This window comes from Oncorhynchus tshawytscha, linkage group LG05 (assembly GCF_018296145.1).
Source record: "Oncorhynchus tshawytscha isolate Ot180627B linkage group LG05, Otsh_v2.0, whole genome shotgun sequence".
In the NCBI taxonomy this organism is placed as follows: Eukaryota; Metazoa; Chordata; class Actinopteri; order Salmoniformes; family Salmonidae; genus Oncorhynchus; species Oncorhynchus tshawytscha.
The window spans coordinates 24,569,154-24,593,057 of NC_056433.1; the positions used below are offsets into that span (position 1 = coordinate 24,569,154).

General features: G+C 41.8%; 1 protein-coding gene and 1 long non-coding RNA gene across 3 annotated transcripts in view; one reads left to right on the forward strand and one right to left on the reverse strand.

Annotated features, from left to right (window-relative positions):
• Positions 1-23,904, reverse strand: part of LOC112250354 (calcipressin-2) — a 123,485-nt gene that overhangs the window by 14,419 nt on the left and 85,162 nt on the right. The window lies entirely within an intron of this gene.
• LOC121846506 lies at positions 14,769-16,588 on the forward strand. Its single transcript, XR_006083395.1, has 3 exons — positions 14,769-15,170; positions 15,702-15,841; positions 16,273-16,588. It is a non-coding gene; the product is annotated as an uncharacterized LOC121846506 (long non-coding RNA).

The window sequence follows — 23,904 nt, forward strand, 5'->3', positions numbered from 1 at the left end:
GTTGAAAGAAATTGATAATAAGAAGATTGTCAGAGCTGTACTATTAGATTTCACTGTAGCCTTTGATATTATTGACCTGTGGTTGAAAAAACGTATGTGTTATGGCTTTTCGACCTCTGCCATATCGTGGATTCAGAGCTATCTATCTAATAGAACTCAAAAAGGTTTTCTTAATTCGGAAGCTTCTCTAATATCCAACATTTAAAGTGTGGTTTACCACAGGGCAGCTCTCTAGGTCCTCTACTCTTTTCTATTTTTACCAATGACCTGCCACGCATTAAACAAAGCATGTGTGTCCATGTATGCTGATGATTCAACCATATACACATCAGCAACCTGTCACGACTTCCGCCGAAGTTGGCTCCCCTGCCTGTTCGGGCGGTGCTCGGCGGTCGTCGTCACCATCCTACTAGCCGCCACCGATCCTTTTTTCGTTTGTCTGTTTGTTTTGTCTTATTAGTTTCACCTGTGTTTCTGTTGTTTGGCTTTATGAGCTTCCCTATATTTAGTAGGTAGACCCGCCCTTGTTTTGTGCGGGATTGTCTTTATGTTACGTGTGTGCATTTTAGGTAGAGGTGGATTTATTTTCTTAACTTGGCACCCTGTGTTTTTTGGGTTGTCACGTTGTATGTCCGTGCCCTGTATTGTTGGGCTTATCATTTTTATGTGCTGAAGTAAAGAGCACTTTTCCCCAGTGGAACTCTCTGCATCTGATTCCTTCACCCACCTAGTCCCGCGTGACACAACCACAGCTAATGAAGTCACTGAAACCCTTAACAAAGAGTTAAAGTCTGTTTTGGAATGGGTGGCCAGTGATAAACTGGTCCTGAACATCTCTAAAACTAAGAGCATTTTAATTGGTACAAATCATGCCTTAAGTTCTAGACCTCAGCTGAATCTGGTAATGAATGGTGTGGCTGTTGAACAAGTTGAGGAGACTAAATTATTTGGCATTACCTTAGATTGTAAAATGGTCAAAACATATAGATTCAATAGTTGTAAAGATGGGGAGAGGTCTGTCCGTAATAAAGAGATGCTCTGCTTTTTTGACACCACACTCCAAAAAGGAAGTTCTGCAGGCTCTAGTTTTGTTTAATCTTGATTATTGTCCAGTCGTGTGGTCCAGTGCTGCAAGGAAAGACCTAGTTAAGCTGCAACTGGCCCAGAACAGAGCGGCACATCTTGCTCTTCATTGTAATCAGAGGGCTGATATAAATACTATGTATGTGTAACGGTTTTCTGTATGGGAAAGAGAGTCGGACCAAAATGCGGCGTGTAGATTGCGATCCATGTTTATTAAACTGAAGCAACACGAATCTAAATACAAACACTACAAAACAATAAACGTAACGAAAACCGAAACAGCCTAATACTGGTGCACATACACACAGAACAAGGACATCAAGACACTAAGGACAATCACCCACAAAACCCAACACCAGACAGGCTACCTAAATATGGTTCCCAATCAGAGACAATGACGAACACCTGCTTCTGATTGAGAACCATATCAGGCCAAACATAGAACTAGACAAACTAGACATGTAACATAGAATACCCACCCAGCTCACACCCTGACCAACAAAAACATAGAAACATACAAAGCAAACTATGGTCAGGGTGTGACAGTATGCCCGTTTCTCTTGGCTAAGAGTTGATGAGAGAGTGACTGCGTCACTTCTTTTTATAAGAAACATTAATGTGTTTAAAATCCCAAATTGTTTGCATAGTCAACTTACACACAGCTCTGACACACACACTTACCTCACCAGACATGCCACGAGGGGTCTTTTCACAGTCCCCAAATCCAGAACAAATTTAAGAAAGTGTACAGTATTATATAGAGCCATTATTGCATAGAACTCCGTTCCATCTCAAATTGCTCAAATGAACAGATAAAGTAACACCTCACCGCACAACGCCTCGCCCCTATTTGACCTAGATAGTTTGTGTGTATGCATTGTTATGTAGGCTACGTGTGCCTTTAAAAAAAAATGTAGTTCTGTCCTTGAGCTGTTCTTGTTCTGTATTATGACATGTTTCATGTTTTGTGTGGACCCCAGGAAGACCCCTGCTTTTGCAACAGCTAATGGGGATCTGCCTGGGCGGCAGGTAGCCTAGTGTTCACAGCGTTGGGCCAGTAACCGAAAGGTTCCTGGTTTCGAATCCCGGAGCTGACAAGGTAAAAATGTGTATTTCTGCCCCTGAACAAGGCCGTTACCTCACTGTTCCCCGGTAGGCCATCATTGTAAATAAGAATTTGTTCTTAACTGACTTGCCTAGTTAAATAAAGGTTAAATGTTTAAAAAAATACAAATAATAATAATAATAATTGTTATTCACAGTATTCACACAGCATTGTGTTACAAAGTGAGTCTCTCTCTCCATTTCTCCTGAGGGCCTGGACTCCTCAGCCAACCACTGGGTGACGTCAATGCTGCTGCATTCTGACGCGCAGAGAGGGAGAGGAGGGGAGAGCGAGAGAAGGGGAATGCAGAAAATAAAACGAGTGAAAAGGAAATAGAGAACGAATGAGAGGTGCTGAGAGGAAAAGAATGACAGGGGATAGTAGAGGAGAGGAGATCTGACACCACACTGCTCAAGCCCAGTCCTCAGAACAAGATAAAGGACCTAACTACCATATCAGTATCTGTCAACTATAAGATACAGATTTTCAAACATCTCCCCACCTAAAAGACCACTGGGATCGCAACACTCTCCTAGCCATCATCTATCATACTGAGGGACTCAAATAAGGACAGCATTACCGTTCTCTATCACGACACACACACTAGCCCATCATGAATGCTGCCTATCTGGACCTAGCATTATCCATGCTATTTCAGGCTCTGCTAATAAATGTGCTCTCTGTGTGTGTGTGTGTGTGTGTGTGTGTGTGTGTGTGTGTGTGTGTGTGTGTGTGTGTGTGTGTGTGTGTGTGTGTGTGTGTGTGGACTGTACTGTATGTGGTGAGCTCACCATCTTTGGTGAATGTCTGTACCCCAGCCAGCCAGCTCCTATCAAAAGTGATGGCTCATACCATGCAGAGTGCGTGTGTGTGCGGTGGGTAATGGGGGTAGAAGGACAGATATACATGATGGTCTCTCTCCTTTGGGTTAAGTGTGGCCTAAGCCCAGGACCACTAACAGACTGCAGCTATTATTACTGCATTCTTTCAAGCCAGGCCAAACACTCCAAATAATTTACTCCCTGTATCACCATTTCTTAAATATACAACATTCCTTAGCAACAGTCTCAAAATAAACAGGTGTGCCAGAGTACAGTACATGGAGCTGCAGTGTTTCACAAGGCCGCCAGGCCAGACGGATTACCAGGACATGCGTGGACCAAATGGCAAGTGTCTTCACTGACATTTCAACCTCTCCCTGTTCAAGACTGTAATACCTACATGTTTCAAGCAGGCCACCATGATCCCTGCGCCCAAGAAAGCGAAGGTAATCTGCCTAAATGACTACGTTGGTAGCCATGAAGTGCTTTGTCATGGCTCACATCAGCACCATCATCCCGGTAACCCTAGACCAACTCCAATTCGCATACCGCCCCAACAGATCCACAGAGGATGCAATCTCAATTGTACTACACACTGCCCTTTCCCACCTGGACAAAAGGAACACCTACAGTGCCTTGGGAAAGTATTCGGCCCCCTTGAACTTTGCGACCTTTTGCCACATTTCAGGCTTCAAACATAAAGATATAAAACTGTATTTTTGTGAAGAATCAACAACAAGTGGGACACAATCATGAAGTGGAACGACATTTATTGGATATTTCAAACTTTTTTAACAAATCAAAAACTGAAAAATTGGGCGTGCAAAATTATTCAGCCCCTTTGCTTTCAGTGCAGCAAACTCTCTCCAGAAGTTCAGTGAGGATCTCTGAATGATCCAATGTTGACCTAAATGACTAATGATGATAAATACAATCCACCTGTGTGTAATCAAGTCTCCGTATAAATGCACCTGCACTGTGATAGTCTCAGAGGTCCGTTAAAAGCGCAGAGAGCATCATGAAGAACAAGGAACACACCAGGCAGGTCCGAGATACTGTTGTGAAGAAGTTTAAAGCCGGATTTGGATACAAAAAGATTTCCCAAGCTTTAAACATCCCAAGGAGCACTGTGCAAGCGATAATATTGAAATGGAAAGAGTATCAGACGCCTGCAAATCTACCAAGACCTGGCCGTCCCTCTAAACCTTCAGCTCATACAAGGAGAAGACTGATCAGAGATGCAGCCAAGAGGCCCATGATCACTCTGGATGAACTGCAGAGATCTACAGCTGAGGTGGGAGACTCTGTCCATAGGACAACAATCAGTCGTATATTGCACAAATCTGGCCTTTATGGAAGAGTGGCAAGAAGAAAGCCATTTCTTAAAGATATCCATAAAAAGTGTCGTTTAAAGTTTGCCACAAGCCACCTGGGAGGCACACCAAACATGTGGAAGAAGGTGCTCTGGTCAGATGAAACCAAAATTGAACTTTTTGGCAACAATGCAAAACGTTATGTTTGGCGTAAATAGCAACACAGCCCATCACCCTGAACACACCATCCCCACTGTCAAACATGGTGGTGGCAGCATCATGGTTTGGGCCTGCTTTTCTTCAGCAGGGACAGGGAAGATGGTTAAAATTGATGGGAAGATGGATGGAGCCAAATACAGGACCATTCTGGAAGAAAACCTGATGGGAGTCTGCAAAAGACCTGAGACTGGGATGGAGATTCATCTTCCAACAAGACAATGATCCAAAACATAAAGCAAAATCTACAATGGAATGGTTCAAAAATAAACATATCCAGGTGTTAGAATGGCCAAGTCAAAGTCCAGACCTGAATCCAATCGAGAATCTGTGGAAAGAACTGAAAACTGCTGTTCACAAATGCTCTCCATCCAACCTCACTGAGCTCGAGCTGTTTTGCAAGGAGGAATGGGAAAAAATGTCAGTCTCTCGATGTGCAAAACTGATAGAGACATACCCCAAAGCGACTTACAGCTGTAATCACAGCAAAAGGTGGCGCTACAAAGTATTAACTTAAGGGGGCTGAATAATTTTGCACGCCCAATTTTTCAGTTTTTGATTTGTTAAAAAAAGTTTGAAATATCCAATAAATGTCGTTCCACTTCATGATTGTGTCCCACTTGTTGTTGATTCTTCACAAAAAAATACAGTTTTATATCTTTATGTTTGAAGCCTGAAATGTGGCAAAAGGTCGCAAAGTTCAAGGGGACCGAATACTTTCGCAAGGCACTGTATGTGAGAATGCTATTCATTGACTACAGGTCAGTGTTAAACACCATAGTGCCCACAATGCTCATGACTAAGCTAAGGACCCTGGGACTAAACACCTCCCTCTGCAACTGGATCCTGGACTTCCTGACATGCCGCTCCCAGCTGGTAAGGGTAGGTAACAACATGTCTGCCACGCTGATCCTCAACACTGGGGCCCCTCAGGGGTGCATGCTTAGTCCCCTCCTGTACTCTCTGTTCACACATGAATGCGTAGCCAAGCACGACTCCAACACCATCATTAAGTTTGCTGATGACACAACGGTGGTAGGCATGATTACTGACAACGATGAGACAGCCTATAGGGAGAAGGCCAGAGACCTGGCAGTATGGTGCCAAGACAACAACCTCTCCCTCAATGTGAGCAAGACAAAGGAGATGATCGTGGACTACAGGAAAAGGAGGGCTGAACACGCCCCCATTCACATCGACGGGGCTGTCGTGGAGCTGGTCGAGAGTTTTGCGTTCCTTGGTGTCCACATCACCAACAAACTATCATGATCCAAACACACCAAGAAAGTCGTGAAGAGGGCATGTCAATGCCTTTTCCCCCTTTAGGAGACTGAAAAGATTTGGCAAGGGTCCTCAGATCCTCAAAACGTTATACAGTAAGGCGCTACAGAGGGTATACAACATTCCTTAATAGTCTCAAAATAAACAGGTGTGCCACAGTGCCAAAAATGGTCAGAGACTCCAGCCACCCTAGTCATAGATTGTTCTCTCTGCTACCGCACGGCAAGCGGTACCGAAGCGCCAAGTCTAGGTCCAAAAGGTTCCTTAACAGCTTCTACCCCCAAGTCATAAGACTGCTGAATAATTAATCAAATGGCCACCCGGCCTATTTACATTGACACTCCCTTTGTTTTTACACTACTGCTACTCGCTGTTTATTATCTATGCATAGTCACTTTACCTCTACCTACAGGATCAAATGACCTCGACTAACCTGTAACTCAGCACATTGACTCGGTACTGGTACCCCCCCTGCCTCGTTATTGTTATTTTATTGTGTTACTTTTTATTACATTTTTTACTTTAGTTTATTTAGTAAATGTTTTTTTTACTCTATTTCTTGAACTGCATTGTTGGTTAAGGGCTAAGGGCTTACAAGTAAGCATTTCACAGTAAAGTCTACACCTGTTGTATTCGGTGCATGTGGAAATTAAATTTGATTTGATGGAGTGTTTGATACTGGGAGGAATGTGTGCTGCATCCCATGCACTGATGTCCTCTGATCTAGTGTGGAAACATTGAAACGTTTCCTCGCTAGCACTGACTTTGTTGATAGCTGCTTTATGGAGGAAAAATAATACTCACTATGACTGTGATATGTGGTTGTCTCACCTAGCCGTCTTTATGGTGAATGCACTTAAGTCGCTTTGGATAAGAGCGTCTGCTAAATCACTGAAATGTCAAATGAAATGCTAAAGACCTCATCTATTCTACTGTATGCTGTATAGTCCAATACACCCAGCCATGTCTTCACTGTACTGCCACAGTACTACAGTTCCTTCTGCTCTCCAGACCCTGGTATGGTAGCAGTACAGCACTACCTGCTGCCACACATGCTTGGCAACCCCCTCACCCATCTAACTGCCCACAGATGCGCCTCAAATATTTCATTAAGTGTTTTTATTTCTCAGGCTTAATGAGAAAGCGAGTGCGAGGCTGGAAGGCTGGGAACAACAAAATAATTCTCTCCTTAACGAGGCCTTGTGTTGTAGGGAGGCAGCCTGGTGGAGCCGCAGCACTATACTACACTCAGGTAGCCCCTCTCTCTGAAGGCTGGGTTGCATATGGAAACACTGTAGTGGAAAAACACCCACACCCACACCTTGTGTAACTGGCTATTATTGCCATGCTGGAAGAAGGCAATCTGACTGGATAAAGGTTTTGTGCCAAAATGCCAAGCGCTGAAGTTATGGTCTGTCTCTTGTTGCTAGTTTTAATGGGGATGAGTTGAGACAGTTTAATGCAGCTAGGAAACAACAGAAACAATATCATTTTCACAGTTTAAAGAGTTCAATAAACAACTAATGACTAGAAGAATGTTCAAATTAAAATCCCTATTCTCTATTTGTTTGTTAAATGAGCATGAAACATCAGACTGACTGAGTCAACTCTCTCAGGAGTGCTAACCCCAAGGCTTCTCCACTAATACTCTGAAGAATAAAAGCCTGCAATGCTCACACACACGCATACTATGGAGTATGCACGCACGCACGCACACACACACACACACACACACACACACACACACACACACACACACACACACACACACACACACACACACACACACACACACAAATTATGTATGCCAGATAACTATAGTAAACGCCTGTGATGTTTACAGTTTAAACATAAACAAAGTTTTTAAAATAAAATGTTTCTATGCATACTGCACTCTACATTATTGCATTGAAAGTCTAAACAGTGTTTTAAAAGTTTACATTCATATAATGCACTCTATTCCATGACCTAGAACGCATATGCCCAGGCCTTATCATTTAAGAGCTACTTCAGTGTACCAGGAAACATTCACCACCAATGCATCTTTATTTTTAGCCCAATCACATTTACATTTTCTGCACTAGAAGTGTTCTAAACATATCAGATAACCATTCCCAAGTGGCTACAATACCAGTTGTATCTCTACAGGTGTTGTCACTAGAGGTCGACAAATTATGATTTTTCAACGCCGATACCGATACCAATTATTGGAGGACCAAAAAAAGCAGATACCGATTAATCGGCCGATTTTTTATTTTATTTGTAATAATGACAATTACAACAATACTGAATGAACACTTATTTTAACTTAATATAATACATCAATAAAATCAATTTAGCCTCAAATAAATAATGAAACATGTTCAACTTGGTTTAAATAATGCAAAAACAAATTGTTGGAGAAGAAAGTAAAAGTGCAATATGTGCCATGTAAGAAAGCTAACGTTTAAGTTCCTTGCTCAGAACATGAGAACATATGAAAGCTGGTGGTTCCTTTTAACATGAGTCTTCAATATTCCCAGGTAAGAAGTTTTACGTTGTAGTTATTATAGGAATTATAGGACTACTTCTCTCTATACCATTTGTATTTCATTAACCTTTGACTATTGGATGTTCTTATAGGTACTTTAGTATTGCCAGTGTAACAGTATAGCTTCCGTACCTCTCCTCGCTCCTACCTGTGCTCGAACCAGGAACACAACGACAACAGCCACCCTCGAAGCAGCGTTACCCATGCAGAGCAAGGGGAATAACTACTCCAAGTCTCAGAGCGAGTGACGTTTGAAACGCTATTAGCGCGCACCCCGCTAACTAGCTAGCCACTGTTCCTAGGCCGTCATTGAAAATAAGAATTCACAACGGTTACACCAGCCTAATCTCGGGAGTTGATAGGCTTGAAGTCATAAACAGCTGCTGGCAAATGAACAAAAGTGCTACTTGAATGAATACTTACGAGCCTGCTGCTGCCTACCATCACTCAGTCAGACTGCTCTATCAAATCATAGACTTAGTTATAACATGATAAAACACAGAAATACGAGCCTTCGGTCATTAATATGGCCGAATCCGGAAACAATCATCTCGAAAACAAGACGTTTATTCTTTCAGTGAAATACGGAACCGTTCCGTATTTTTTCTAACGGGTGGCATCCATAAGTCTAAATATTATAGTTACATTGCACAACCTTCAATGTTATGTCATAATTACGTAAAATTCTGGCAAATTAGGTGGCCCATACTGTTGCATATACACTAACTCTGCGTGCAATGAACGCAAGAGAAGTGACACAATTTTACCTGGTTAATATTGCCTGCTAACCTGGATTTCTTTTAGCTAAATATGCAGGTTTAAAAATATATACTTCTGTGTATTGATTTTAAGAAATGCATTGATGTTTATGGTTAGGTACACGTTGGAGCAACGATACGCACCGCATCGATTATATGCAACGCAGGACACGCTAGATAAACTAGTAATATCATCAACCATGTGTAGTTAACTAGTGATTATGATTGATTGATTGTTTTTTATAAGATACGTTTAATGCTAGCTAGCAACTTACCTTGGCTTACTGCATTTGCGTAACAGGCAGTCTCCTCGTGGAGTGCAATGTAATCAGGTGGTTAGAGCGTTGGACTAGTTAACTGTAAGGTTGCAAGATTGAATCCTCCGAGCTGACAAGGTAAAAATCTGCCGTTCTGTCCCTGAACAAGGCAGTCAACCCACCGTTCCTAGGCCGTCATTGAAAATAAGAATGTGTTCTGAACTGACTTGCCTAGTTAAGTAAAGGTATAATAAATAAATAAAAAAAAATTAAATCGGCCAAATCGGTGTCCAAAAATACCGATTTACGATTGTTATGAAAACTTGAAATCAGCCCTAATTAATCGGCCATTCTGATTAATCGGTCAACCTCTAGTTGTCACTACTATTCCCTGACCTCTTGTCAGTCTCTGACCCCTAAGCTCAGAATCTCTAACTACAGTTGCTGCTCCACTTCTGACTCCAAGTTAGTATATAAACTAATGTCCAGCGATGCAGGGGGTAAAGACCAGCTTGATGCCGCTCTCCTCTGTTCCCATGATTATGCAATATCCTTTAAATCGGGGGTCTCCAACCTTTTCTAGCATGAGAGATACTGTAAAAATATTCAACATAACGTAAGCCCAAAAAATAATTATAGCTTTCAAATAGGCACATTCTTCTCTTCACCCCTACAACGGTTCCCCAGGTTCTTGGTGTACAAGAGAAAGTAGTGCCCCATGCATCACTTTTTTATGTCTGGAAGAAAACTAACAAATATAGATTTTTTTGTGTAGTTCCCCTTTAATTGCGCATCTGTCCCTTTTAATGTACATCAAGCGAGTGATGAATGTGAGGTTGAATGTGCCACTCTAGCAATGGTTTGATACTGCTGCTGCTCATTTCATTGGAAAGTTTGCAAATAAGAAATAATCAGTGTCGACCCGTCATTCAGGGCTCTGCCCCACCTGTTTTGAGCCCCACATTTAAAAAAAAAAAATAGCATGTTAATTTGGCATGAATAAACTCAGCAAAAAACAAAATGTTTTTCAGGAGCATGTCTTTCAAAGATAATTCGTAAAAATTCCAATAAATTCACAGATCTTCATTGTAAAGGGTTTAAACACTGTTTCCCATGCTTGTTCAATGAACCATAAATAATTAATGAACATGCACCTGTGGAACGGTCGTTAAGACACAAACAGCTTACAGACAGACGGTAGGCAATTAAGGTCACAGTTATGAAAACTTAGGAAACTAAAGAGGCCTTTCTACTGACTCTGAAAAACACCAAAAGAAAGATGCCCAGGGTCCCTGCTCATCTGCGTGAACATGCCCTAGGCATGCTGCAAGGAGGCATGAGGACTGCAGATGTGGCCAGCGCAATAAATTGCAATGTCCATACTGTGAGACGTCTAAGACAGGGCTACAGGGAAACAGGACGGACCTGGTAGTCCTGGCAGTGGCAGACCACATGTAACAACACCTGAACAGGATTGGTACATTCGAACATCACACCTGCGGGACAGGTACAGGATGGCAACAACAACTGCCCGAGTTACACCAGGAACGCACAATCCCTCCATCAGTGCACAGACTGTCCGCAATAGGCTGAGAGAGGCTGGACTGGGGGCTTGTAGGCCTGTTGTAAAGCAGGTCCTCACCAGACATCACCGGCAACAATGTCGCCTTCGGGCACAAACACACCATCGTTGGACCAGACAGGACTGGCAAAAAGTGCTCTTCACTGACGAGTCGCGATTTTGCCTCACCAGGGGTGATGGTCGAATTTGAGTTTATCGTCGATGGAATGAGTGTTACACCGAGGCCTGTACTCTGGAGCGGGATCGATTTGGAGGTGGAGGGTCCTTCATGGTCTGGGGCGGTGTGTCACAGCATCATCGGACTGTTGGGATTGTTGTCATTGCAGCCAATTTCAACATTTGCTGAAAATAAATGCAGTTGACAGTGAGAGGGCGTTTCTTTTTTTGCTGAGTTTACATGTCACATATCTTAGCTAGCAGTCATCATCAGGAATCAAGTCGACAATCTACTTGCAAATCCTTTTTAATCGCTGTCATATGAAGAGAAATAATTAAGAGAAATTATAGATAAAACGTATCGGTGTTCATCAGCCATTGGACATAAACATTAAACAACAAGTTGGAAATCGCAAATTCAACAATGAGTGGTTTGGAAGGAATCAGTGACATTGGCTAACTGCAAGCATTGCAAAGCAATTACTAGCCTGCTATTCAGTGGAGTGGCTGTGTGGTCCCAAATCTGGGATTAAGGGGCTTTTCCAAGTTTAAAATGATAAACATTCAACATTGGCCATGCTGTCAATGAAGAATGATTCGTGCCACGCTCAAAACAACTGTTAACTCTGAACTGCGAAAACTTAACTTCAGTGAGTTCAAGACAACTGGTAAGTCAGGAATAAATGATCTCTGACTGGGAAAATACGTTTTGAAGAGTCATCTAACTCAGAATTGTAAATCCGGCCTCTTTCTAGAGCTACGACCTGAAGATCAATGACGTCATCATGATTCAACCTTGTTTTTTTCCGAGTTCCCAGTTGTTTTGAAAGCACCATAAATCCAGAGAATGTCAGACTTTGATGACAAAAGGCCACAAAGGACTGCCGCGCCTCCTTCCTGTTTAAGTGAGCACAGCACAACAAGGTGAGTCCAAAAATGTATTGTATGCTGCTGAATAAATGATGTAATATGCCAAGGAGATATGCATACTGTAGCTAAGAAAGTAATACTGAGTGTATGTTGTGTAGTAAGATGTTAGTAGCCCATGTGCCTCACCCTAATAATTTGGTCTATTTACCCATCTTAATTTCGCCTACTGTTATGACTTGGTGGTGCACATGTAGCATATAGCCTGGTTTAGAGAAATGTAATCATTGAATATTGTAAGAGCTTTCATTGTCTGCTTATATGCCCCCTTTATTTATCCTACAGTTCTGACTTGGTGTACAGGGAGAACACTGTAAGAACTCCCTACGTTCTTAGTTCTGTCGCTGTACATTTCGAAAGTGCTAAACAAATGGTTGTATTGACTACGTCCTAGCTCGCTCATTAATGTCTGAATCGAAATGACGGATTGCCTCTTATTCGCTTGTCATCCCCTTATGCCATAGTTGGTACATCCCAATTGTCATAAGAAACCACATTTGCTTAAAGCAACTCAGCCATATCAGTTATGTTTTTTTAAAAGGCAGTAAATGAGGCTGAATTACTTGTTTTACTGCCAGACAAGGCTCCGCTGATAGCCAGGTGTAGCAGCGGTAAGGTGTTGGGACAGCTTTATGTAGGCCCTAACACCGTTTGTCACCGTTATAGTGCAATTAATGTATTGTTTAGTGTTGTGTAGTGGCTTTGCTGGCATGCCTCCCATTTATTTTTTATTTTTTTGCCCCACCAAAATAAACATGCTAAAATTGCCACTGCAAATAATATATTCAAATTATATACTTACTCATAATATACTAGGTAAGCCTACTTTGCAGCTACAATTTGAATGAGAAGGTTTTGTGGAAAGTATTTCTGTCAACCCACAAGACGGTTATCACAACTGGCTACACACGACGGAGTGACAGACAAACGCGCGATACCACACAGACAGACAGCGGCGATAATGCTGGAAATTAATTGCCATGTAGTGTTAAGTTAGACTTTTTAAGTCAACAGTGGCAAACCAGGGGTGGGATAATGTCAAGTCGCGTTGATTAAATAGTAGCTGGGAGCTTGCAGAGTCTGATACTTGTGAGATTTGTTTATGACAGTTTGCGGTGGAAAACATGAAAAATGTGAACTACTCATGTGGGCTGCGAGCTACTGGTAGAGCTACTGGTAGCTTGCGATCGACCTTTTGGAGACCCCTGCTTTAAATGAATCACTTATGCAACCCACTCTAGTCCCTAAACAGAGAAAGGATGCAGGCACTTAAGAGACATTTCATGTGCTGTATACACTTACAGTGATGTAGTAGTGAAAGGGACTGGTAGGGTTTGTGGGTTGCGGCCACATAAACATTCAGGTAAGTGTATCATGCAGTGTTTTCCACCAGATGTATCACTGGGTGCTTGTGAGGGGACCTGCATGTTTGGTTGACAAGGAAATGAACGTTTCTGGTGGGATATTTTGTTGCTTGTAAAAGTTAGACGCTATACAGAGTGACTGAGAGGTCACAAAGTGGCTGATGTAGGGTGTTAACCTCCAGCTTTGGCTGTCCTGGGGGTTTAGACCCAGCTAGAGAGAGCCCTCTTCCCCAGAGAGAAGTACCCATTGCCCATGCTGACAGGGCCTGATCTCCACTAACAAGTACACCTACAGATTTGTTTAGACTCAACTCTAACTTCCTGTGTACACAATGAGCCTGGTTATAGTGATGGATAAGATCAGTTTCACTATCTGTAAAGAGCCTAGTAACAGATGCAGTTTAATCTCAAACAGGGAATAGGAATATGAAATGGTGTTCCAGTAAATATGAGAGGCAGTAAGTATATTGCATGTTTTGATAGATACAGGAAGATCATTCTATTAAAATACAACCGAGTCAGAGTCATATGAGTTACCAATCTTAGTTGTAGGCCTACAGTATATTCCGGTGAGTGGGCCTATGCAGTCATGCAGGCTATTCCCTAAGGTATAGGGGATAACCCCAATTTATCAGATCAGGGAGAGGAGGGATAGAGAGGGCGAGAGAGTGAGGATCGAGGGACCGAGAGAGGAAAGATAGTGAGAGAGGGGGGTGAGAGAAATAGAGAATTCCCTAGGGGGTTGACAGCTGAGAGTTAGTAATGCCAAACACTGTTGCATAATTTAAATGTTCCTACATCTCATCCCACCACCTGGAGCCATTTTAACAGCCACTGCAGCTTAAAATAGAAGAAGAGAGAGATACTTAAAATAGAAGAGAGAGAGAGAGATACTTAAAATAGAAAAGAGTTTTGCAAGGAACTGCAGGTGCTTGCTCCCCCTCTCTTTATATCATTGTCTGGAACTAAGGGTGTTTACAGTGGGAGTTAACCGTGCGATTGGCAGCTCAAGTTACGTCTAGTTAAAATAAGCAAGATGGCCAGATTCTGTGAAACAGCTGTTCTGATGAGAAATTGAGGCTCTTTCCAGGAAGGGCTTGAGGTGGGCTTGACTCTGGCTGTATGGAATACTGTATAATCCTTGCACATTTAGATACTCTCTGAAATGGAGCATTCTCAGAGCGTAGTAGCCTAGCTTTCACAATACTAAGCTTAACTACTAGACACTATATAATCATCATATCAATCTTGGCTTTTTGAGTAGGGTTAGGCCTACTACTGGACAAAAAAGCACTCTAGTATAAGGCATTTAGTGAGCTATATAAAAAAAAGACCGACAAAAAGATGAATGACAATCCACATAGATGTAGTATAAACAAGAACAAGACATAATAGTTGACTGATTGACATTTGCATCCGCTGCTTGCTCTGACTAAACCTCTAACTCAAAGACGGCCATCATTACCACACCAGACACAATTGTGGTTGTCACTCTCTCCTGACTGACTGCCTGACACAGTGGCTGAGGTGAATCCTAGAGGAGTGGGGGCGGGGAGGGATTGATTGTGTTGTTTATCAGATGGTGCGATTTAAAGGGTGTGAGAAATGTATGTGAGAAACCTAAAAATGATTGTTTGTAGCCAGCACTTTCAGCCAGAGGATTTTGAAACGGACGTCTGAAAAAAGTGATGGTATTCCATCGATTTCCCCCTTCTCTTCAAAGAGGAAGGCATCCGATCAGCCAACATCAGTGCAACAGAAAAGAAGCTAAGCTGAGGTAATGTTGTTAACGTTACTTATCTAACTAGCTAGCTAGCAAACTACATTTGTTTATGTTCTATTTAGTCCGATCGCATCAACATCTGGAGCTGCATCAACATCAAGCTCAACACCAGGAACTAGTAAGTGTACGTCACCTTCTAAAATCGTACAAAAATCGACTAAATCTTTCCATGACGAGTAAATAAATATACTGGAGCTAGGCATATACATGGTCCGTGTCTTGTTGTCATAGCTGGTGTTTACAAGTAGGCTCCAACTTCTACTGTCGTTTTCTCTGTGTAGTGAAGGCTTAGTTGATTGTTCATACAAGGCTTGAAGTCTACATTGGAGAAAATGAGGTATTAGTAAGGAGAGGATGGTGTGGGTGACTGACTGGTGTCTGTTGGGGTGTGTGTGTGTGAAGGTTAGTATGCATGATCTATTGACATGAGTGTGGAGGGTGGATATTGTACCTTGTTTGAGTGTGTATTGATGGGGACAAAGTAGTAAAATATTGTCTCATCGCTGACTACTGTGTGTCCTTCAGACTAATCCTGCTACTGAGGACGACCTTGACACCAACGTTAGTAGTACAGAGCCTGTAGACCCATTGGATGAAAGCTTTCAGCCTGGAATAAGCCTAAGCTCAACATCATCTGACGTTGAAACAAGCCAGGACAGCCAAAGGTATTTATGAAAGCACAAAACCCTCTTGAGAAAACAAAATCACCAATACACTCAACTGTCTACAAGACAAGTGCTCCTCAAACTTTTTACACCCTTGCAGCAGTTCTTTGGCAGGGGTGAGAGGGGCTGTTCGTATACTTTTCTAACCTATTCACACTATTGTTGGCAGTGCTCGTCTACCCAACAGCACAACTGTAGGCACTCATATACAACAATACACAACTGGACTGTCTACAAGTCAAGCCCCCATCAAACGTTTCACATCTTTGCTAACAGTCCGTCTCAATGCCCCATTATTGACTCTAACAGAACACATACTGTACCAGTCTACTGTATCCTTTTTTGGTTTACAGATGAACATGGTTTATTATTATATACACATCCTCATGATCAGTATTGATGTTTTACACATCCTCTTCATGTCTTTCCAGGGGACTTGCGGTACATACAAATCTTCTGCAAGAGGTCGAAGCAGTGGCTAGTGAAGAACATCGCCAAAGCCTGCTAAACCAGCTGCCATTACCCTTCACAAGCAGAGGTCCACCAGCTGAAGAACATTCAACTAAAACCACATCCATATTCAGTTAGACTCATGTTCTAGTATAATATAGATTGAAGGATGCCTGCTGATTCATGATTTCGACTGTCCAAGAAACACAGCCTGCCTGTCTGTCTCGTCCCAACTCCCGTTCATTACTATGGGACAGCTGGAGATCGAATTTGAATATTGAAACAAGGTTGCAAATGTCGGAGGGACAAACAGCAAGGTTTATAGAAATCTCCGCTGTTGAAAACTAAATGTTAGTCTAAAAGATATGTGAGATAATGTCTAGATGCATTTTATAGTGGAGATCAAGTTTATAAATTGCCTGGCTGGGCTGATGAGAAATTGGATTGTGCAGTCAGATAGGCATTTTAAGGTTATAGATTTAGCTGGTGGTAACTTGTGGAATAGACACCAGCTGGAATGCAGTTTTAACCAATCAGCATTCAGAATTAGAACTACCCGTTGTAAAATATTGATTATCAGAAACCAATAAAGTGCTGACTTTAACTTCTGGATAAATTCATTGTGATATTCATGAAATATATTTGGTTAATCTAGGTTCAATCTTACTGCTAAAACAAATGATGCAGGGAGTTGGTGTATAATTTAAACTTGAATTTGTGGCAAGTAAACATTAGTTTACTAGATTAGTTTATCAATATAACAAATAAGTAAACATGGCTTGTATTCAAGACAAAGTTTATTTGCTCTGGAGACCGAGGTGAGTTTACACAGCAGTATGCAGGGACAGTTATGTCAATGTATGACATACAGTTTAAGTCAGAGGTTAATATACAACTTAGCCAAATACAGTTAAACTCAGATTTTCACCATGCCTCCCACAAGCTTCCCACAATACGTTGGGTGTATTTTGGCCCATTCTTCCTGACAGAGCTGGTGTAACTGAGTCAGGTTTGTAGGCCTCCTTGCTCACATACACCTTTTCAGTTCTGACCACACATTTTCTATCAGATTGAGGTCAGGGCTTTGTGATGGCCACTCCAATACCTTGATGCTGTTGTCCTTAAGCCATTTTGACACAACTTTGGAAGTATGATTGGGGTCATTGTCCATTTGGAAGACCCATTTGCGACCAAGCTGTAACTTCCTGAACTGATGTCTTGAGCTGTTGCGTCAATATATACACACAATTTTCCTCCCTCATGAAGCCATCTATTTTGTGAAGTGCACAAGTCCCTCCTGCAGCAAAGAACCCCGACAACATGATGCTGCCACACCCGTGCTTCACGGTTGGGATGGTGTTCTTCGGCTTGCAAGCCTCCCCTTTTTCCTCCAACATAATGATGGTCATTATGGCCAAACAGTTTTGTACCTGTTTCCTCCAGCATCTTCACAAGGTCCTTTGCTGTTGTTCTGGGATTGATCTGCACTTTTTGCACCAAAGTACATTCATCTCTAGGAGACAGAACACGTCTCCTTCCTGAGCGGTATGACGGCTGCGTGGTCCCATGGTGTTCATACTTGCATACTATTGTTTGTACAGATGAACGTGGTACCTTCAGGTGTTTGGAAATTGCTCCCAAGGATAAACCAGACTTGTGGAGGTCTACAATGGTTGTTCTGAGGTTTTGGCTGATTTCTTTTGATTTTCCCATGATGTCAAGCAAAGAGTTTGCACTGAGTTTGAAGGTAATACATCCACAGGTACACCTCCAATTGACTCAAATGATGTCAATTAGCCAATTTCAAGCTGTTTAAAGGCACAGTCAACTTAGTGTATGTAAACTTCTGACCCACTGGAATTGTGATTCAGTGAATTATAAGTGAAATAATCTGTCTGTAAACAATTGTTGGAAAAAATTACTTGTGTCATGCACAAAGTAGATGTCCTAACAGACTTGCCAAAACTATAGTTCGTTAACAAGAAATTTGTGGTGGTTGAAAAATGAATTTTAATGACTCCAACCTAAGTGTATGTAAACCTCCGACTTCAACTGTATATACAGTAGAAGATAAATATACTACTAATGCTTATAATACATACCACAGTTCTACAAAGGGAATACTTGCATAGGGTATGTTGGGGTGGTGCAGTGAGGTGTTCAGAGTCACTTTGATACAAGGGGGCGATTGTTGTTATAGGACCTTTCGCATCTCCTCTTGAGAGTCATCAACTTCTTTGTATCCAAGCGGCATTGTCTGCGAGAGAAAGACGAACACACTATTAGACATTCAAGGACAATCGATGTGTATTTCTACTGTAGCAGCATGGTGTAGAAAATGAGACATCTCACAGACACATGTTAGCTAGCTACAACACACAGGTATAGTTACTCCAAGACTAATATGAGTCATAAAGCCAAAGTCATTCCTTTACTCTCCGCCATAATCATCAACGTTTTGCTCCTAATGAGAGGCACTGAGGCTAGCTAAATAGCTAAAACGTTAGACGACAGTACATTTTAGGTATAGCAAATGCAGCTAGCTAAGCTAAACTTGTCTTGTAACGGTACTTACAAGTCCTGTTATGGCCGAATCAATCACCAAATTGTACTGTACTGAACAACACTGCTTTGTGTAAAAAGAGAGGTTATATTTAAGCAATAAGGCCCGAGGAGGTGTGGTATATGGCTCATATACCACGGCTAAGGGCTGTTCCTAAGCAAGACACAACGCGGAGTGCCTGGATACAGCCCTTAGCCGTGGTATGTTGGCCATATATTGCTAACATAAACTGTTTACCAACGTAATTAGAGCAGTAAAAATAACTGTTTTGTCATACCCATGGTATACGGTCTGATATACAGTGGGGCAAAAAAGTATTTAGTCAGCCACCAATTGTGCAAGTTCTTCCACTTAAAAAGATGAGAGAGGCCTGCAATTTTCATCATAGGTACACTTCAACTATGACAGACAAAATGAGGAAAAAAATCACATTGTAGGATTTTTAATGAATTTAATTGCAAATTATGGTGGAAAATAAGTATTTGGTCAATAACAAAAGTTTATCTCAATACTTTGTTATATACCCTTTGTTGGCAATGACAGAGGTCAAACGTTTTCTGTAAGTCTTCACAAGGTTTTCACACACTGTTGCTGGTATTTTGGCCCATTCCTCCATGCAGATCTCCTATAGAGCAGTGATGTTTTGGGGCTGTTGCTGGGCAACATGGACTTTCAACTCCCCTCCAAAGATTTTCTATGGGGATGAAATCTGGAGACTGGCTAGGCCACTCCAGGACCTTGAAATGCTTCTTACGAAGCCACTCCTTCGTTGCCCGGGCGGTGTGTTTGGGATAATTGTCATGCTGAAAGACCCAGCCACGTTTCATCTTCAATGCTCTTGCTGATGGTAGGCTTTGTTACTTTGGTCCCAGCTCTCTGCAGGTCATTCACTAGGTCCTCCCGTGTGGTTCTGGGATTTTTGCTCACCGTTCTTGTGATCATTTTGACCCCACGGGGTGAGATCTTGCGTGGAGCCCCAGATGGAGGGAGATTATCAGTGGTCTTGTATGTCTTCCATTTCCTAATAATTGCTCCCACAGTTGATTTCTTCAAAACAAGCTGCTTACCTATTGCAGATTCAGGCTTTCCAGCCTGGTGCAGGTCTACAATTTTGTTTCTGGTGTCCTTTGACAGCTCTTTGGTCTTGGCCATAGTGGAGTTTGGAGTGTGACTGTTTGAGGTTGTGGACCGGTGTCTTTTATACTGATACTTTATACAAGTTCAAACAGGTGCCATTAATACAGGTAACGAGTGGAGGATAGAGGAGCCTCTTAAAAAAGATGTTACAGGTCTGTGAGAGCCAGAAATCTTGCTTGTTTGTAGGTGACCAAATACTTATTTTCCACCATAATTTACAAATAAATTCATTAAAAATCCTACAATGTGATTTTCTGGATTTTGTTTCTCATTTTGTCTGTCATAGTTGAAGTGCACCCATGATGAAAATGACAGGCCTTTCTCATCTTTTTAAGTGGGAGAACTTGCACAATTGGTGGCTGACTAAATACTTTTTTGCCCCACTGTACCACGGCTGTCAGCCGATCAGCATTCAGGGCTCGAACCACCCAGTTTATAATACTAGCTACCGACAGCAAAACAACTTACTTCTTTGTCATTTGCCCTCCTGAGTCCTGGTCCAGCTGGTCTAGGCTACCGCCACTGCTTGCTTGTCTCGCAATTATTTTTCTCGGTCTCAACTCCTCTTCAGTGTATTCTGGCTCAAATAAATAGGGCTGTATGTTCCTATGTAAAAGAACATTAAAAAAAATCAATGTCCAGTTCTTCTTGGAAAGAGGAATCATCAGAAGCAGCCATTGTAGCTAATTAATTTGCAATCTCCGATAGATAGTGCACGGTAACATATCTCTAGTGAAGCTGTAAACTTGTACCGCCCCTGTTTTGAAAAGCCTGCTTTCGAAAGTGGGAACAAGACAGTAGACCTCCCTTCAGGCTGTTGTCTTCACAAAGCCAGGGAAAATGAGTCAACTTAGATATCCTGCAATGTCCTGGCAGATCTATATCTATATACCATATCTAATCGCTGCTGTCGTGATCATGTAATCGGCGAAACACAAAGGCCACAATTATTGCAACAAAACGTGACTCCATTTATTTTCCATTTATCTCCTAGCACAATTTTTTTTCATCCAGCTATATTTTATCTTTATTTAACTAGGCAAGTCAGTTAAGAACAAATTCTTATTTTCAATGACGGTCTAGGAACAGTGGGTTAACTGCCTTGTAACTGGACAGAACGATAGATTTGTACTTTGTCAACTCGGGGATTTGAACTTGCAACCTTTCGGTTACTAGTCCAACGCTCTAACTATTAGGCTACGCTGCCGCCCCTATTGTGCCCCTATAGTGCATAATTATGTCTGAAACACCCTCTCATCAATCAGAATTATGTAGGGAGACTGGCAAAACACACCAAATAGTGTCTGGCGGTGAAGTTTTCCTTTAATGAGAGGACTGTTGATACTCCTCTCATAGCAGAGATGAATAAGCCCGTGGTGTATCGGGTTCAGTAGGCACAGGTTGTCGCTATCTCTCAGCCTCATGCATTATTTATGGTTGACATGGCGACACGCAGCAGAACCTATGTGGAGAGAGTGGCACTGCTTTGGTGTGCAGCTCTTTCAAGTCGGTGGCATATGACATTTAGCACACTTGCACAGCCCCTCTGATGGCATGAAAAACAGAGGCAGACTCGAGCAGAGGAGTGAAGGCGGATAGGATACATTCTGACTGGAGTGCTGTTCTTTAAATCAAAAGTGAAGCCTTGTGTCTTAAACTGGTGAGAGATACTGTATTACAGACAGACAAGTTTCTCCATCTCAACCTCATATTTTACTGTGTGTGAAATGCTTTTTAAATCAACACGTCATAGGAAGCCCACTGGGCAATATTGCATCGTCTGGCAGACAGTGCTAAACATGTCCATGGATCGAAATACATAGTTATTTTAGATGAACTCTCCCCTCTTTTACTATAATGTCACACACAACCTTGTGCAGAATGTCCTTCCTCAGTTTAAATACATATGTAAATAGCTTGTTGCCTGTAATAAATCTTGTGGAACACATTCCCCATGGGACCAGTATTTAATTAGACCAACAGCTGGGGTTGTAGAGAGGTTGACCTGACTGACTCTTGTGAAATGGACGGTTACATCCTGAGCGGTCATCTTCTCTGTCGGTCAACATGTGTGGTCCTCTACAAACACTAACTGGACATGACACGGTCATAAAGGCCAGAACACAACCTTCCCTATACTCTGAAGTGGAACAATACGGGAGTTAATACTCTTGTTATGATCATAAAGTATTTTTAAGGACTCAAAGGGCTTTACATTGTATGGCAGTAAAACTTATTGATGTCTCTATATGGCATCTTGAAGGTCAACTGGGGTCCAGCTCATAAATTGTCCTTCACTCTCAGTCTTTGTTGTTGTGTCTCTATGCCCTTGTTCTGTACACAGAGGGTTGAATTAGGGCTGATTATAGAACAGACAGGGATTGATGCCAGAGGATGTATTCTATGAATACTAAGAAGTTTAAAAAGGTACAGGTTCTGACCGATGTGACTTGAGACCATTAATCCTTTAAAGAGGCAGCCTGCAGTTGCTACATCCATTTTAAGACCTTTAAATTAATGAAATATACCAATTGATTATTGAAGAAAATACACTCGCATTAACATCTGCTAACCATATGTATGTGACAAATAAATTTGATTTGATTTTGATTTGATAATGTACTAGTGTTAAAACCGGGCTCAAAATTGTAACAAACAATGGGAAACCACACACTGAGTAAAGTGAATTTATTCCATAAATAAAGTAAACACTCACAACAATAATCAGATGAGGCATGAAAGTCAGTAAATTAGGGTTCAACTGCCAAAGCCACAACGAAACAACCAAAGGTACGCATGGAGAGAGGAATCTCTTGCTGAATGGGGAAACAGTGGCTTTATGCCACAGCCGAGCCCCATCAGCACTGACGACCCTCCCAGCTCCGCCCACCAATCTCCTGCAGGGAGTAAGCACAGCAAAACCCAGTGGACAGAGCAGGGAGGGGCCGTCACACTAGTAACAGATGACATTCATGTTCTTACAATCTCTGAAACTCACTTAGATAATACCTTTGATGATACAGTGGTAGCAATACATGGTTAGAAGATCTACAGAAGACAGAAATGTGAAAGGTGGAGGTGTGGCTGTTTATATTCAAAACCACATTCCTGTAAAGCTTAGAGAGGAACTCATGTTAAACACTGTCAAAGTAATATGGCTACAAGTTCATCTGCCTCACCTAAATCCCATTCTGGTGGGAAGCTGCTATAGACCACCAAGTGTTAACAGTCAGTATCTGGATAACGTGTGAAATGCTTGTTAATGTATGTGATATTGATTGAGAGGTATATTTTCTGGGTGATTTAAATATTGACTGGCTTTCATAAGGCTGCCCACTCAAGAGAAAGCTTTAAACTGTAACTAGTGCCTGCAAACAGGTTCAGGTTATCAATCAACCTACCAGGGTAGTTACAAACAACACAGGAATGAAACCATCAACATGTATTGATCACATCTTTACTAATACTGCAGAAATGTGTTTGAAAGCAGTAACCAAATCCATCGGATGTAGTGATCACAATATAGTAGCCATATCTAAGAAAATCAAAGTTCCAAAGGCTGGGCCTAATATAGTGCATAAGAGGCCATACAAAGCTTTGTAGCGATTCCTATGTTGTTGATGTAAAGAATATTTGTTGGTCCGTGGTGTGTAATGAGGAGCAACCAGATGCTGCACTTGACACATTTATGAAATTGCTTATCCCAGTTACTAATAAGCATGCACCCATTAAGAAAATGACTTATGTAAATGTAAAAACTGTTAAATCCCTGTGGATTGATGAGGAATTTAAAAACTGCATGGTTGAAAGAGATGAGGCAAAAGAAATGACTTTTTTTTAAACCTTTATTTAACAAGGCATGTCAGTTAAGAACAAATTCTTATTTACAATGACGGCCTACCCCGGCCAAATC